Raw genomic sequence first — 13,500 nt, forward strand, 5'->3', positions numbered from 1 at the left:
AAGTGAATGAAAAGCCGTTTCATTGCCCATTGCCAGAGAAGAGCTCTCCAAACAGCGCTTTTCAGCCGTACCCTGATTAGAATGGCTGGAGGCTCAGGGGACTCCCCGTTGCCAGCATTGGCACCTCGCTGATTTTCAGCACTATTTGTTACTTTTTTTAAACCCAAAGCAAGTTGAAGCTAATGAAAACACGCTTCCTTAACAGCCAGTGATTTCACAGCCAAGCCCTGCTTGAACTTATTAATGTAAATAGCTTTGTCATTTTATAGGTTACGTTCTGAGTTAAATGAAGAGACGTTACTGGGAAATTGAATTAAACAAAAATTGATTTCCCCCTCTCCTTATATCTTTCCAAATACGTCCTAAATTTTTGCCTGCACTAAGGTAACCCTGTTCATGCAGTCTAATGTTTAATAGCTATATTGAATAATAACCCAAAGATGAGTCAGAGCATGGCTGAAATTTGCACTGAAGTAATAGAAAAACATAACCCCTGAATCAAAAAGAATTTGTGGTCTTTCCTATATCCTCTGTCTCAAGGTACAGAACCAGCCTCTGAAACTGTTTGCTCTTCTTTAAAGTCAGAAGCCAAGTGCTCTGGTGTCCACTGGCCTGGGGCATACCTGCACTGGGGGTGCAGTTCTACACCCAGCAAGGGAACACTCTCCTCAACAGATTTATTTTCAAGAGGTTGACTGAAGAACAATAACCACTCTGCACCTCATGAGACTTCAGACTGGACAAATACTATGGCTGTATCCACCTATGCAGTTGAGAACAGGGAAAAATCATAAGTTATGGGCTGTCTCTAGCATTAATATAAGCTGGAAATGTTGTTATAATTACGCTGTTGTGATGGAAAATATTGGCTGGTTGAAATGTTGGCAATGCATGTATTTTGTTCTAAAATTCCATATGATTTCCTTTAAATCTCCCCGGCTGTCAGACAGCCCTTTCTTCCTGTGTCTGCCATTTGAATTAGCTTTGCTGCACAGATTTTGGCTGAAAAAGTGAGTTGTTCCTGTTGTGCAATAGGAAATCCAGCTCAATGCTCCTCCTCAAATTAACTAAGCTGATTGTTTTGTAGACAAAAAACCAAAAACCTTGGTCTTGTAGACTCAGTGTCTTTTTGGAAAAAACAAACAGACCCAAAATAAAAAAGGACTCTGCAAAAAAGTGGATGTGCATAGATATGTATACACGCTTATATTTTTATATTTTCTCAGGAAAATTTTCATTCTTAATGACAACACAGCACCACTAGATTTTGTAGTGTCAAGACTGCCTTTTAATCAAGTCTAATCTTGCATATGCTTATGTAGATTTCCCTAATGATATTGTAAGTCATCTCTGTGACACCATAGGACTGGCAATATTAATTGTTTCAGCATTTGTTATTACCTACTGTTCAAAGCCTTTGTCATTTTATAGGATACCAAATGCATTTATTGTGATACGTGACTTCTAAAATATACAACAGAAAAAATATTGTTGTCATAAAATGTTCAGAATGTACAAAGTATGAAGGGAACAACCCTATTTTTCATAAGTCCTGAAGGGTTAAATCACATACTTTGGGAGCACTGTAGCTTATTAAAAATTATTTATGACTTGAATTATATCACTTCTAACTATATAAAGAGTTGGGATGGCTTCCAACAATTACTAAAGAAGCCAGCCAAGTGATGCTTTCCAATTAAATCAGGCTGAGTTGGTTTTTTTAACTTCTCAGTGTCCTGTGTTCTGTCTCCTGTTTGTTCATGATGGAAATAGATAATATATTAACCTCATATAACTGAAGTCTCTCACATCTCCTCTTTGGTATCCTTTCATGTGATGGTGATCAGTAAGAGTCACTCTGCAGGTACTCACTACATGAAAGGTTCCTTTTTTGTCCATCTAAGTGCTGCTGGTGCCGCTTAAGTTCTTGCTTTTATTTAGGACCAGTTGTTACACAAATCTTCAAAGCTTATAACATCTGATGGCTTATTTATAGTTTTATTGTTCCATCTTTGATAATGACAGCATTAAAAAACCCACAGGAAAGACGAACTGAAAATGGTGACTTCCATGGTAATACCTGTGTTGTTCAGGTTATGTAAACAGATAGATGAAAGTCCATGGCTTAATTTATTAGCAGGGAAATAAAGCCAGATTAATTAAAAGAGCAACAACAAAAAAATCCTCTAAACCTTAAAGCACTCCCTTCTCTACTTGTATTAGACAAAACTCAGATGTTTCCAGAAAGGTTATGCACCATCGCTCACGTGCTGTATTGCTTTTGTACCAGCTCTTGATAGAGGAAAAATTTCACAGCTCTCCACAGAGGTTTGAGTTTATTTACTGGGCAAAGCATATTAAAGCAAGTTACATATCTAGGCTGAGTCCTAGACTGTAGACCTGCAGGATGTGCCCAGACCAGAGCAGCCCATGAACTTTTTCCAAAATATCATTGAAAAAGGTAAATATGAAAACCTAGTCAAGTCTCTATAAGCTAAAATTACTATATAAGAACTCTGAACTGAAAAAAAGTTAAGAGTTAAGAAAGCTGCAAAATTAAACAAAACATTGAAAACACTGCAGTCAACTACTGAGAGCTTGTTCCTTGGCAGATCAGCCTTTCCATAGCTGGTTCCAGCCATCATTGCTGGAGTTCACTTTGTTCTATGCTGACGAAATATGTCAGCTCCAGAATACATTGGGCCTGCCTTTATTGCTGGGGTTGGAAGTTTGCCACTCAAAGATCTAATCAGAATTATTTATTTTTTCCAGCACTCTGGAACAGATAACAAAGCTCATTTGGGTATCTGGCATATTTATTTAGCTCTGTTACCGGTTCATCTATTTACCGGTGATTGTTTACAAGACTTCAATAAAGGTTTCTCCTCCATTAATGCTGAAAAATGAAGCCAGCTTGTGTAGCTTGGAAAAATGGTTTAAATGGATGGAAATTATTCTTCTATGAGGAAGACAAAAATAGCCCAACACAAGCGTATTCCACAGTTGCCAGTTGAAACAGCAGCCTATTTTGTGCTGCGCCTTTCACTGATTCATTTCTAGGCTTGTTCTCTAAAAAGAATCTACAGTCAGGCTGAACTGCTGCTTTCTGTCAAGTGGAAACTGAGTGACTGCTCCATAGCCTTTTTCCAAAAGCTCCTTTTGAAAGTTGAAGTGCTGGAGCACAGTGATCTGCCAGAGCCTGCCACAGGGAATGCAATCCTTGCCTGGTGCCTGCAGGTCCTGCCACTCCTCCCTTTCTGCTGTGACAGTTCAGGTGCTGTAACAGTGGCCATCGCTGCCCACACCATATGTAGGCGTTGCAGCCAGAGGATCAGTGAAGCCAAATCCAGTTATCACACGTCCACATCTCCACCAGTCTCTAGGAGAACATCCCAGAAACAATGTTCAACAGACCTGGGACTTCCAGCCAGAGCATGGCTTGACACACACCTTCCTTCCTGCAGAGTGGGATTACCCTGCCATTCTGCTCTGTGTGACCCTGTACCAAGGGATTGGCACTTACAGACCTATCTATTGTTATCAGTAAAAGTTTCCTTGGGTTGCTTTCAGGATCTCAAATTTTCTGGGCATAGAACTAGCACCTAAATTGATGCTTTTAGGACACTGCAAGCATCTCTGCTTGGGAGACCACACAAAGGCAGTTCTTGCTGGGACTGACAGAATTAAGGTAGTGAATGATGTGTCTTGGATAGGGGAGGACAGTTTCCGACCATGTGCAGAATATACCTGTGTTTCCTTTACACTGCATATGGGCAGCCAGAACCCTGACTACTTCTGATCAATGCAGGTCTTACTCTGAGAGTCCTAAGGAGCAAGCCAGGAGAGAGGTGGTCTCTGAGGCAGGAGCCAAAGAGCACTCACAAGGCAGTGGATGAGTTTGTCATTTTTATAGTTGAGTTACTCCTACTTGTGGTTAGTTTTATACACAGAGTAATCTCATAGAAAATAATTTAAAGCCACTCTGCTAGGCCCAGGTGGGGCTGTCAGTCCCTTAAGTAACATTCCTTATAATCAAAGGATGCATTAGATTTGGGAATCAGCAACAAAACTCACCATTTCACTGAATTAAGCTCAACTCACTACATTTTCACAATGACATTCAAAGAGTAATGACACACTAAAATACATATTTATGTACTTTAAACACATGTCCTTAAACAGATTTTTGTTGAATGTGCACTTTGCTTTTTAAAATTGTAGTCTCACAAGCCAGAAAGCTTCTGTAAAACTCTTACCACCCAGGATCAAGCATGGATATTCTTTTATGGCTAGAATTGAAGATTTTCTTAATATTTTATGATCTGGGGATAGTAGGAAACATAAAGAATCCCTGAAAAACTCTTCTTAAGGCCCACATAAGCCCTTAGCAGCATGTGGACTTTAGGTCCTTACTGAAGAGTGTCTTATGAGTATCTTTTTTCGCAATATGAATTTCAGTCAGAGCTGGGATGGACAGAGTGGGAGAAGGGAAACTCTAATCCCACTTTCACCCCCAGTTCTGCTCAGTTGATTCATTTCACTGTGTGCCTGTGGCTGTGTAGGGTATCTTGTTGCCCAGGTCAGGCTGCATCCATCTCGGATCATATGCTTTAACCTCCTTATGGCCCTGGGACAGTTGTTCAGCTCACTTCCAAAATAGCCCTGAGCTGCTCCAAAAATGACCACAGCTTCTCTTTTGGGACACAGACAATGTGGCCTCTGTCAAACTGTTTATTTATAATACATCTTAAAAGCCCTCTGACATCCCAATCAGTAGCAAAATGAAATAAACATTGATTTCTTACAAAATCTATGAATCTTTATACCATCAAGGAGAGGAAGGAAAATAGAAACTTTAGAGACAATCAGAGAAATAACTTTTGAGTCTTAGTCTGGAAATAGTAACACACACACACAAACAAATACATGTATATTTAACAAAAATCACCTAAAACATATTTGCTACATTTTTATAATTTGAAAGCTCTCCAAGCATACTGAACACAAGTATCTTTTTGTTTTCAGAGTACATCCTGCTCAATAAACCATCATCATAAAATGTTTTGGCTCTTAAAAATAACCACTAAAATGACAGCTAACAGAGCATAGATCTAGATGGTTATTAATATTAACACTTAGCACCTACATAGTCTGTGAGAGTCTCTGCTCAGTGAGGACTGAAAAGTCCATTGCATTTGCATTAGATTTCTTCCTATAACATCCATGTTTGGAAAAGAAAGAGGAAAAGACATTAAAGCTAATTATTCTTTTCCTCTCCAAACAGAACTTAAGAAAATTGTATATTATTGTAAATTCGTACAGAGGAAAAATTGCTCTCACAGCAATCAGTTTCTGAGGTGTTTAAAATTCCTTTGCTTGACTCAGTTAAAAAGCAGTATTAGTGCTACCTCAAATTTGCTAGAAAGAGAATGACAGATCTGTCCCGAACTTCAAACAGCAGGCACTTGTTCATTGTTCTTTCCTAATGAAATACCAAATCTTCACTCATGTTTGGAAATCAAACGACAAAATCCTTTGACTGCAGCTATGTACAACAAAGGCACTAATTAGAAATTTCCCTGGAAAATGACACAGCTAAGACTTATTTCTGTTCAAGATCATGATGATTAGACCTATTAGGGTAAATTAGAAATGTAGAAGACAAGCACAAGCAGCTATCTTTGTGAAATCTAAATATTTTTACTCCCAAATAATTTGTACCTGATTCTATTTTTATAATTTCCATATAAACATATACCTTCAAATTTTCTAAAAAATCCCTGGAGCATCTTTTACTTCCCACCTTCTCCTAGGCTTTAAGCCTTGTCCTGCTGTATATTATCCATGTCAGGAAACAAATCCCTTTTGTTTGAATTTATCCAATCACACCACCTTTGCTTTAGTACCCATCAGATTTCACACTCAAACTGAGCATTTTCATTAAGATCTGCACAAGGACAGATTTTGGGACACAGCTAATCACAATTCCTTTACTCTACCCAAGTATTAAAAATCATTCTGGGAAATGTAAACTTTCCAAAGCTCTTTGCCATTTAAACATTTTGATTTATAACAAATCCTCTGTTTGTCAGTTGTGTTGGATTGTGCTTTTTAACATAAACTGTCTCCCTTCCCATATAGGAATCCCATTTCACACGTCGGCTAATTAACTACAATTTAGACTGAAGTAGGAAGGATTGCTCTGCTCTAATGCTGCTGTCTCTTAGCAACCGTGAAAGATATGGTAAAGGATATGAAACAGAGACCCAAATAACATCATTTCCAGACTGAGAACTTCCACCTAGACTAACCTACCAGTGGGACAGTAAATTAATTCTAAATTTCCATTTGCCTACTTCAGTGTTACGTCTCTTGCAGGCTCTAACAGTGTGATTTTTACATTCCAAGATGGCACTTAAGCATTTAACTTCCCCAGAGCTGTTGCTACCTGCTAGCTACTAAAAAAACACTTGTAAAATTTCATTAGAAAAATATTTTCCTGCATCCTTCCCACATAATGACTTATGTCTGGCACTAATTCCTCACTTGATGGGAGTTTTACCAAAGTAAAACTGTGAGGTTAGGCCTTGCTTCAGTATTAAACAATAAACAAAATTTTATTTGATTAATTGCAAATTGGCAATGTTTTTCCACATAATGCTAATAAGGTATTTTGACAATTTATAATGCTTTACTCTGATCTGAAGATATTTATTGCATCTATTAAGAAACTTTACACTGCAAGACAAACAGTAAAGTCACTACTTTTCAAAAACTTTGACAATTTAAAAACCAGTCTGACAGCTGAAAGTCCAATGAAAAACAGAATTCCTTTAATATTTGCAGAATCTCTTTATGACTTGCCCTGTAGTTCTACTCAGCAATTGCTACTTGCATATGATTTTGTCAACAGTGTAGATTTAATTTTTACTCTGGAAGAAATGGCAGATTTGTCTCTGTGGTCCTATTTATATTCTGCATTTTGAGCACAAGAATGACTGAAGTGGAAAACCAAAAAAGTTTGAACTACCAAAGTGAGGATAATAATTAATGGCTCAAAGTAAGATTACCCATGTAACATTTTGGTCTATGCATCTGAGACAGACAGAATGTGCAGCTATGGGAGACACATGTGGTAGCACTGCTGCTTCTCCCAGCCTCTGGGAGCTGGGAAAGCCCCAGCAGGAAGGGATGGAGGTCTAAGTCCTGGTAGGCTCAGGGGCAACCTGAGACTCACAGCCTCTATCAGGATGCAGAATTCCTATGTCTACATTTCCACCACACCAGAGAGTGCTGCAGCCTGTCATGGCAAGGGCACCTGGCACAGAGGGAAGAATACCAGTGCCAGGAGGCAACATGGTCATCTGCCAGCCTTCCTGCAGTGGGACCTGACCTGTGTGTCATGGCCAGTGCATGTTGCTGTGGTCTCACCCATAGCACCAGGTGCTCCTCATCAGTGGAGAAAGGGCTGCACTGACCAGCTGCACCTGGTGCTTGAAAGGGAAGAGAGGCAGAGGAGGGTGTGTTACTCACTGCAGAGAAGTGTGGAGGGCAAGGAAGTTGTAGAAGGCTGTAACATGGGACACAAGACTTGCAAGGTGGGTGAGCAGCTCCTTGGTGTTGCTACGTTTCTTCTTGCTTGGAAGAGCTTGTGGCTGTTTGTTGTTGGAGACTGCGAGGGATTGTTTTGCTGGTATTGCAATGTACTCTGTTCTTGTTTGGGGGTTTGCTGCTGTGAGACATCATGTACTGGGCTGGAAGGAGCCTTGGTCCCGCTTGGGGACTGTTCTGTGCAGCCTCCAACAGTACATGGGGCCTGCAGGCACAATCACTGGGAGAGACAGTGGCTTTTTCACAGCACTAGGGTAGAGGGTTTTTGGTCCCCTTCATTGTTCTGGCAGCAGGCACAGGGGGAACATGGGTTTGTCTGGATGGTTACTATGGCTTTTCTTCATTATCTCCTCGAACTGAGAGTGAATCCAACTACTCATATAGGTTGTTGGGGTTTTTTTGCTGAAAGAAGCTAAACATGAAAATCTGACACTGTAATTCTTTACTTATAAACTTAGAGTGGTGTCTGGCAGGGCATTTGGCAGAGTCCTGCATGAACCAAGGAGACAGCTCTGCTGGCACTATGTGTGGGAACATATCCACCAGCATGTCTGACTATGGTTTTAAAGGACACCTCTTCACTCTGTGACTTTAGAAGTTAGGTTAGTTTGGTAGTGTTTGGAGTTTAGCTTGTTTAGGTTGTGTGGGTTTTCTGGTTTTTGATTTGTTTGTTTTTTCCTTTGTTTGGTCTGTTGTTTTTTTAAAGCAGTAACATTCTTTAGTAGTCTGAAAGAAAGAGAGGAAATTGTTGGGTTAACTGTTGTAGGTACCTGTTCCGTGCTCAAGAGGTGTTCACATAAGTGGTATTTTCTTGCTGTGCAAGTTCACGTGGTCCTTGGGACTATCATTCTATTATACTTTAGCTGCTTTCTGTTGAGTATTTTATTTTCATCAAAAAGAAAAAAGAATGTGTACCTCCTTTAATATTCAAATGAATATTAAAAGCTTGATTATTTAAGTCTTGATTAGTTTATTTGTGGCAGCAGCATAGCTATGTATTATGCCAGTTGCTTTGTATAGTACTCCTGTTCATGCATTGTACTTCAGTAATTTTACTCTGATGTACTTTCCTTCCATAGCCTAGAGTGACTTTGAAGTATGCTCCTTGAGAGGAAAAGTTACTTTTCCTTTGTCTCCCCTCTATATAACAAAAATTTAGAAACTTCCCCCCCTTCCTTCAGTCTGCTTAGATTTTTCCGAGGGAAAGTTATAGCACTATGAATAAAGGAGTGAAGCTAACTATAATTCATAGGTTCTAACTTTTTTTTTGTGGTTAAAAATCAGATTCCTAGGACAGATGGTTTGTTTAGTCTATCTTATGTCACTTCAGGAGCAGTTCTATTTTAGGAAGGCTTTTTTTCCTGCTATATATGGCTTTGTTATAATAAAATAAAAAGGAAAAAATCCAGATGTTTAACGTATAAAGTTACATTGTCCCATTTGACTGAAAGTGAATCTGGTCCTCAGCAACTATACTAGATGTTAATTTGTCTGCTGGTCTCACTGCACTGCTGAGCTGTAAAACAAAGTATAATCAGTCTGTAGGCTGGGAGTAAAGGGTGTATTTTTATTTGAAATCCACATTCCTTTTTTCCCAGGTGTAATTTAAACCCACAAAGTGCTTCTAGTGAGCACGAGACAAGTTGTGCCTACAGCTATCTATGGGAGATAGTTATATTTTAGTGTAATTTAAGGAGGGCCAGTTTGCCATTAAGCGTCAATAATGGCTATATGGTGTGTGCATGCAAATGTTATTGACAGACCTCCAAGTATAATTTGCTGCCTATTTGGACTGGCTCTTTCCGTGCTTTCCAAGCCAGCTGGCACAGGGGGTGGCTGCACCTGGCTCTGGAGCAGCATTGGCTCTGGAGCAGCATTAGCTCCTGGAGAGGTGAGGGCAGTTCACAGTCTGCAGAGCAGCGACTGCTGCAGCAATTAAAGATCAGTAATACCTGAGGTGATGTTGGGAGGTATCGGTGTGCAGTGGATGTAGGCAGATGAAAATGGATTGGGAACGTGATCTGACAGCATGAGGTGCACACAAGTGTGTGCCCTGATCGCAGGGTTTAACACAGCCTATGGATTTTGTCTTCCTGCAGAGAGGAGGGATGAGAATGTTCAAGTGGTTTTCTTTAAGTTTTTTCAGCTGTCTTTATGAGCTTCTGCGACTGAACTGTCTGCATTTACACTTTGGAAAGTGCAACGTGGTGATTAGGTAACTGATGAACTAACAAGGCTCAGGTGCTCTAAAGCTGCAGTTGACAAGGCTGTTTAGCTAAGGATGGGGGGGGATATCTACACAGGTATTAACTCAGGTAATGACATTCATCAGAAAAATTGAAGGCTCTATCTAGCAGACTATTAGTGTTTAAAAGGAGATGGAGTAAAGGACAGAGTTTTGGCAAAGGTTATTCTGTCTGTTCATATGGAAAGTGAAGTCATGTTTGGTGTAGAAAGTTTTTGTTTACATTGTTGAGCTAAGCTTTGAATTGCTGTGTATTGTTTCAGTGCCATAGAAATCTGGGGTTGAAGGAACAAACTTTTTATCAATCTTCTAATCCATTCCTTTCTTTGAGATAAGACTAGCAGGCTAGAAGAGATACCTGTCTGATCTATTCCTAAAGACCAACATTATTTCATAATTTAATGCAGTGCTTGCAAATCTGACAGAAAGATTTTCCTCATGTCAGGCTAAATCTCCCTGGCTGCAAATATGCTGAGCACTTCTTGTTTTGTCTCCAGCAGACATCGATCCCTGTGTGCAATAACAGCCTTTAGCATTCTTCCAATATGTGTGTTTGTGTGGAAAATGTTGCTCTGCTATGACCTCTTCTCTAGATTAAATATACTGATCTTGAGAAGTGAGAGAATGAAAATAAAATCTCCTACAGGTATCTACTGGTAAATCTTCAGCCTGTGTTCCTACAGACAAGATGACTTTCAGAGCTCTGCTAATGAAAAACTATGCCTTGGATGGACGTGATTTTGGAGTTTGTTGTACTTCAGGCCATTCTTCATCTGTCTTTTTAGAATCTGAGGGTTAGTGATAGGTTTCCAGACCTTGTCACCTTCGAACAGGATTTATTACTTCTTCTACTAAGGCATTGCCTGACCTGAAGCAACATAGGGCAGACGGTTTTAAAGCACAAATTCACACCCTAGAAAGCCAGCTTCCTGTAGAGAAATCTTAACAGACAGGGCTGGAAAGTGTCCATGTTCCTTGGCCTGCACACAAGCTCTCTTGGCAGCAAGGAACCTCTTGAGAAGATTAAGGTATAGGTGGGTTATATATGTAAAGTCCACTCAACCTGTTTTATGTGCAAGAACTGAAACTTGGGGCATAAAAAAAAGTGACCTCTACATGGTGTGGGCAGTAGTTTCCACTCTGAATTTACAGCAGGTTTCTCAGGGATGCCGTAGTCTTATGCACCATGGTGTGTTTGATGGTCAGGGAAGAAAACCTATGTCCTAGCACTTGACCAAGATCTCTTCTTGTGCTTGATCCCACCCCTGTATTTTGAAACTTGTATTGGAAAATGTGCCATCAGTCATAAGTAGGTTGATTCCAGCAAACTTTTTTTTTTGGTAAATTCTCCTTGGGAGAAATGCTTTCCTCATTTCAGTAAGAATATATTGAAGTGAAAAGAAAAAGCAACACATGATAATTTCAAATCTGGGGTCTATTTTTATTACAAACATATTTACACTGCCAGAAAGTTAAACAGTTGGAATCGGAAGCAAATGGAAAGTGGAGGAGAAAACATAAGTGTGTTCTCTTTAGTTGAGTTGCTAAAAATACAGAGTTTCTACTTTTGTTTGTACCATTCCTTTGTTGCCTTATGATATGCAGTAGCACTGCTTATTGAAAAAAATAATTGCAGTCATCTGTTTAATATGACAAAAAGTGTGGTTAAGATAAATTAGTGCTTAAACTGCAGTCTTTTCCATAAAAGACTCCTGAAAGACCTTATTGAATACACATATATATCTTTCATATTTAAGATGATGGGTTAACTGCAGAGGTCTATTTTTTCCTCAGGCATGGAAACCCTTTCATAACATAACTATAAAAGTACCTTCAGTGACTGTGCTCTGCATTGGTATTAGTATTTACCTGCTTTTAACAAAACATCTTGAGGTTCTCACTGCACAAATGTAATGAGAGGCACTCCTGACCTAAAAATAGTGAACAGACAAAGAAGATCAAGAATGGGAGGAGAAATAGATACAACTGAAGAACTTGCTTAAGGCTGTGATTAAGACCCTGCTGTCAGCACAGAACTTCAGCCACCAGATTTTGAAAGGTTATCATATGGGAGGTTGCACAAAGAAAGTAGCCCAATGCAATGTCCTTAAATTTTCAGGCCTGTGTGCTTTGAAATTCAGGAAGTTGTTACTTAACGGAAATCTGCAGTGTCAAAGTTTATTTTGAAAGGTATACAAATGACAGAGGACTTTGACAATGTACTAAAATGATGGAAAAACTGTCAGTATGGAAGTCCTCACTTAATATGAATACTGCATTTTACTAGTGCACACCTACCAGGATGTTACAGAAAAAAAAGAAATCTTGCCACTGTTGGTTTTTTTGTTTGTTTGTTTGTCAGTATCTGTGGGGTTTGAGTCTCCTTTTTTTTATGCTGGAAAAGCTTATTTGGATATTTTCTTTCCATCTTTTTCCAAATGAGTGTGTGAAAACATAGAAAAGCTTCTTACATACTGCTGTTCTGTTACTTTGCACGTGTCTATCCCCAAGTACTCTGTTAGAACAGCTCTGAATTACATAAACCCAAAGCAGCATTCCATCTGCTGAAATCTGACATATCCGGGCATATCCCAGTCTCCTCCCTAAGCTCTTTAACATTTCCTCAGTGATGTCTGTTCTGCCTGTGCTATGGCAGAATCAGTCACCCTGCCTTCACTGGCTCAGGTAGTACTCTCCTGAGATTTATTGTTAATTGTTATTTTTCTGTAAGTTGTTTGTTTCAGACAAGCTAGCTTCTGATTCCCACTGGTATATATGAGCCCGAGTGAAAGCAACTTTGAATACCAATTTTGTGTGTTTGCATTAATAAACTTTTTTTTTGTGGATTTACTAAACCCTCCCCCCCAAAAAACCCCAAACCACAGCATAAAACCCACACAATAAATTAGGAGAATAAAGTAACAAATAACCTACTCCAAGTCCTAGCACAATCCAGATCTGCTACCCTCAAGGTCTGAGAAAAGCTGCAGACAGGTTTTCCCCCCTTGGCAGTAGCAGCTTTGTGTGCAGGTCTCTGTAGAGAGAAAGTTTCCCAGCCATGGTGCTCCAGGGACAACTATGGGGGGGCAGATTGATTCAACCCTAATAAGCCTGCAGTTCTGATGGTACAAGAATGCCCTGTAGCATTCTTTTCTTCCTCAGAGCTGTTACTTGACACTGTAAACTGAAGAGTTGCAGAGTCTACACCTTCTATAACTTATTGAGGCTGTGACAATTGTTAAAATATTTGAAACTTAGCTTTAAAGTGTTACCTATTGATGTGTGTACATCTCCTGTTCATGGTAACAGGGAAGGATCGTTACTAGCGTGAAAAACTTGAGCCAACAGGATAATGACTTCCATTCTGCATAACATTTTACTTTTTCTGATGTTCTGTGTGTTCTTATGAAGGAAACTGCTTTTTTATTGTTTGTATTTCTGCCTCCCTAGGGATGATGTCAAAAAACCTACTGAAGTCTGTAACTTCAAAGTCTTTAGTTTTTCTTCTATATATAGCATTTCCTTACTTAGTGAAAATTATTTTTGTCCACTTTACATATATATAAAATCCCATAGTTATATTCAATCACATGCTGTTGGCATAAAAATGTTTTCAGCTCAAAAAAAATGCTAGACTGAAGCAA

At 39.3% G+C, this 13,500-nt stretch overlaps 2 protein-coding genes across 3 annotated transcripts in view; one reads left to right on the forward strand and one right to left on the reverse strand.

Annotated features, from left to right (window-relative positions):
- LOC139678051 (AP-4 complex subunit epsilon-1-like) overlaps nt 1–13,500 on the forward strand; it is a 143,181-nt gene that overhangs the window by 43,588 nt on the left and 86,093 nt on the right. The window lies entirely within an intron of this gene.
- TNFAIP8L3 (TNF alpha induced protein 8 like 3) overlaps nt 1–13,500 on the reverse strand; it is a 43,680-nt gene that overhangs the window by 18,631 nt on the left and 11,549 nt on the right. The window contains exon 1 of one of the 2 annotated variants that reach the window (XM_071568593.1): nt 11,726–11,744. The exons of the other annotated variant lie outside the window; for it this stretch is intronic. The gene's annotated coding sequence lies outside the window, so the exon portion shown is untranslated. Of the gene's footprint in view, nt 1–11,725; nt 11,745–13,500 lie in introns of those variants that run through there. 2 annotated transcript variants of the gene reach the window in all.

The sequence above is a fragment of the Pithys albifrons genome, chromosome 13, assembly GCF_047495875.1.
Source record: "Pithys albifrons albifrons isolate INPA30051 chromosome 13, PitAlb_v1, whole genome shotgun sequence".
In the NCBI taxonomy this organism is placed as follows: Eukaryota; Metazoa; Chordata; class Aves; order Passeriformes; family Thamnophilidae; genus Pithys; species Pithys albifrons.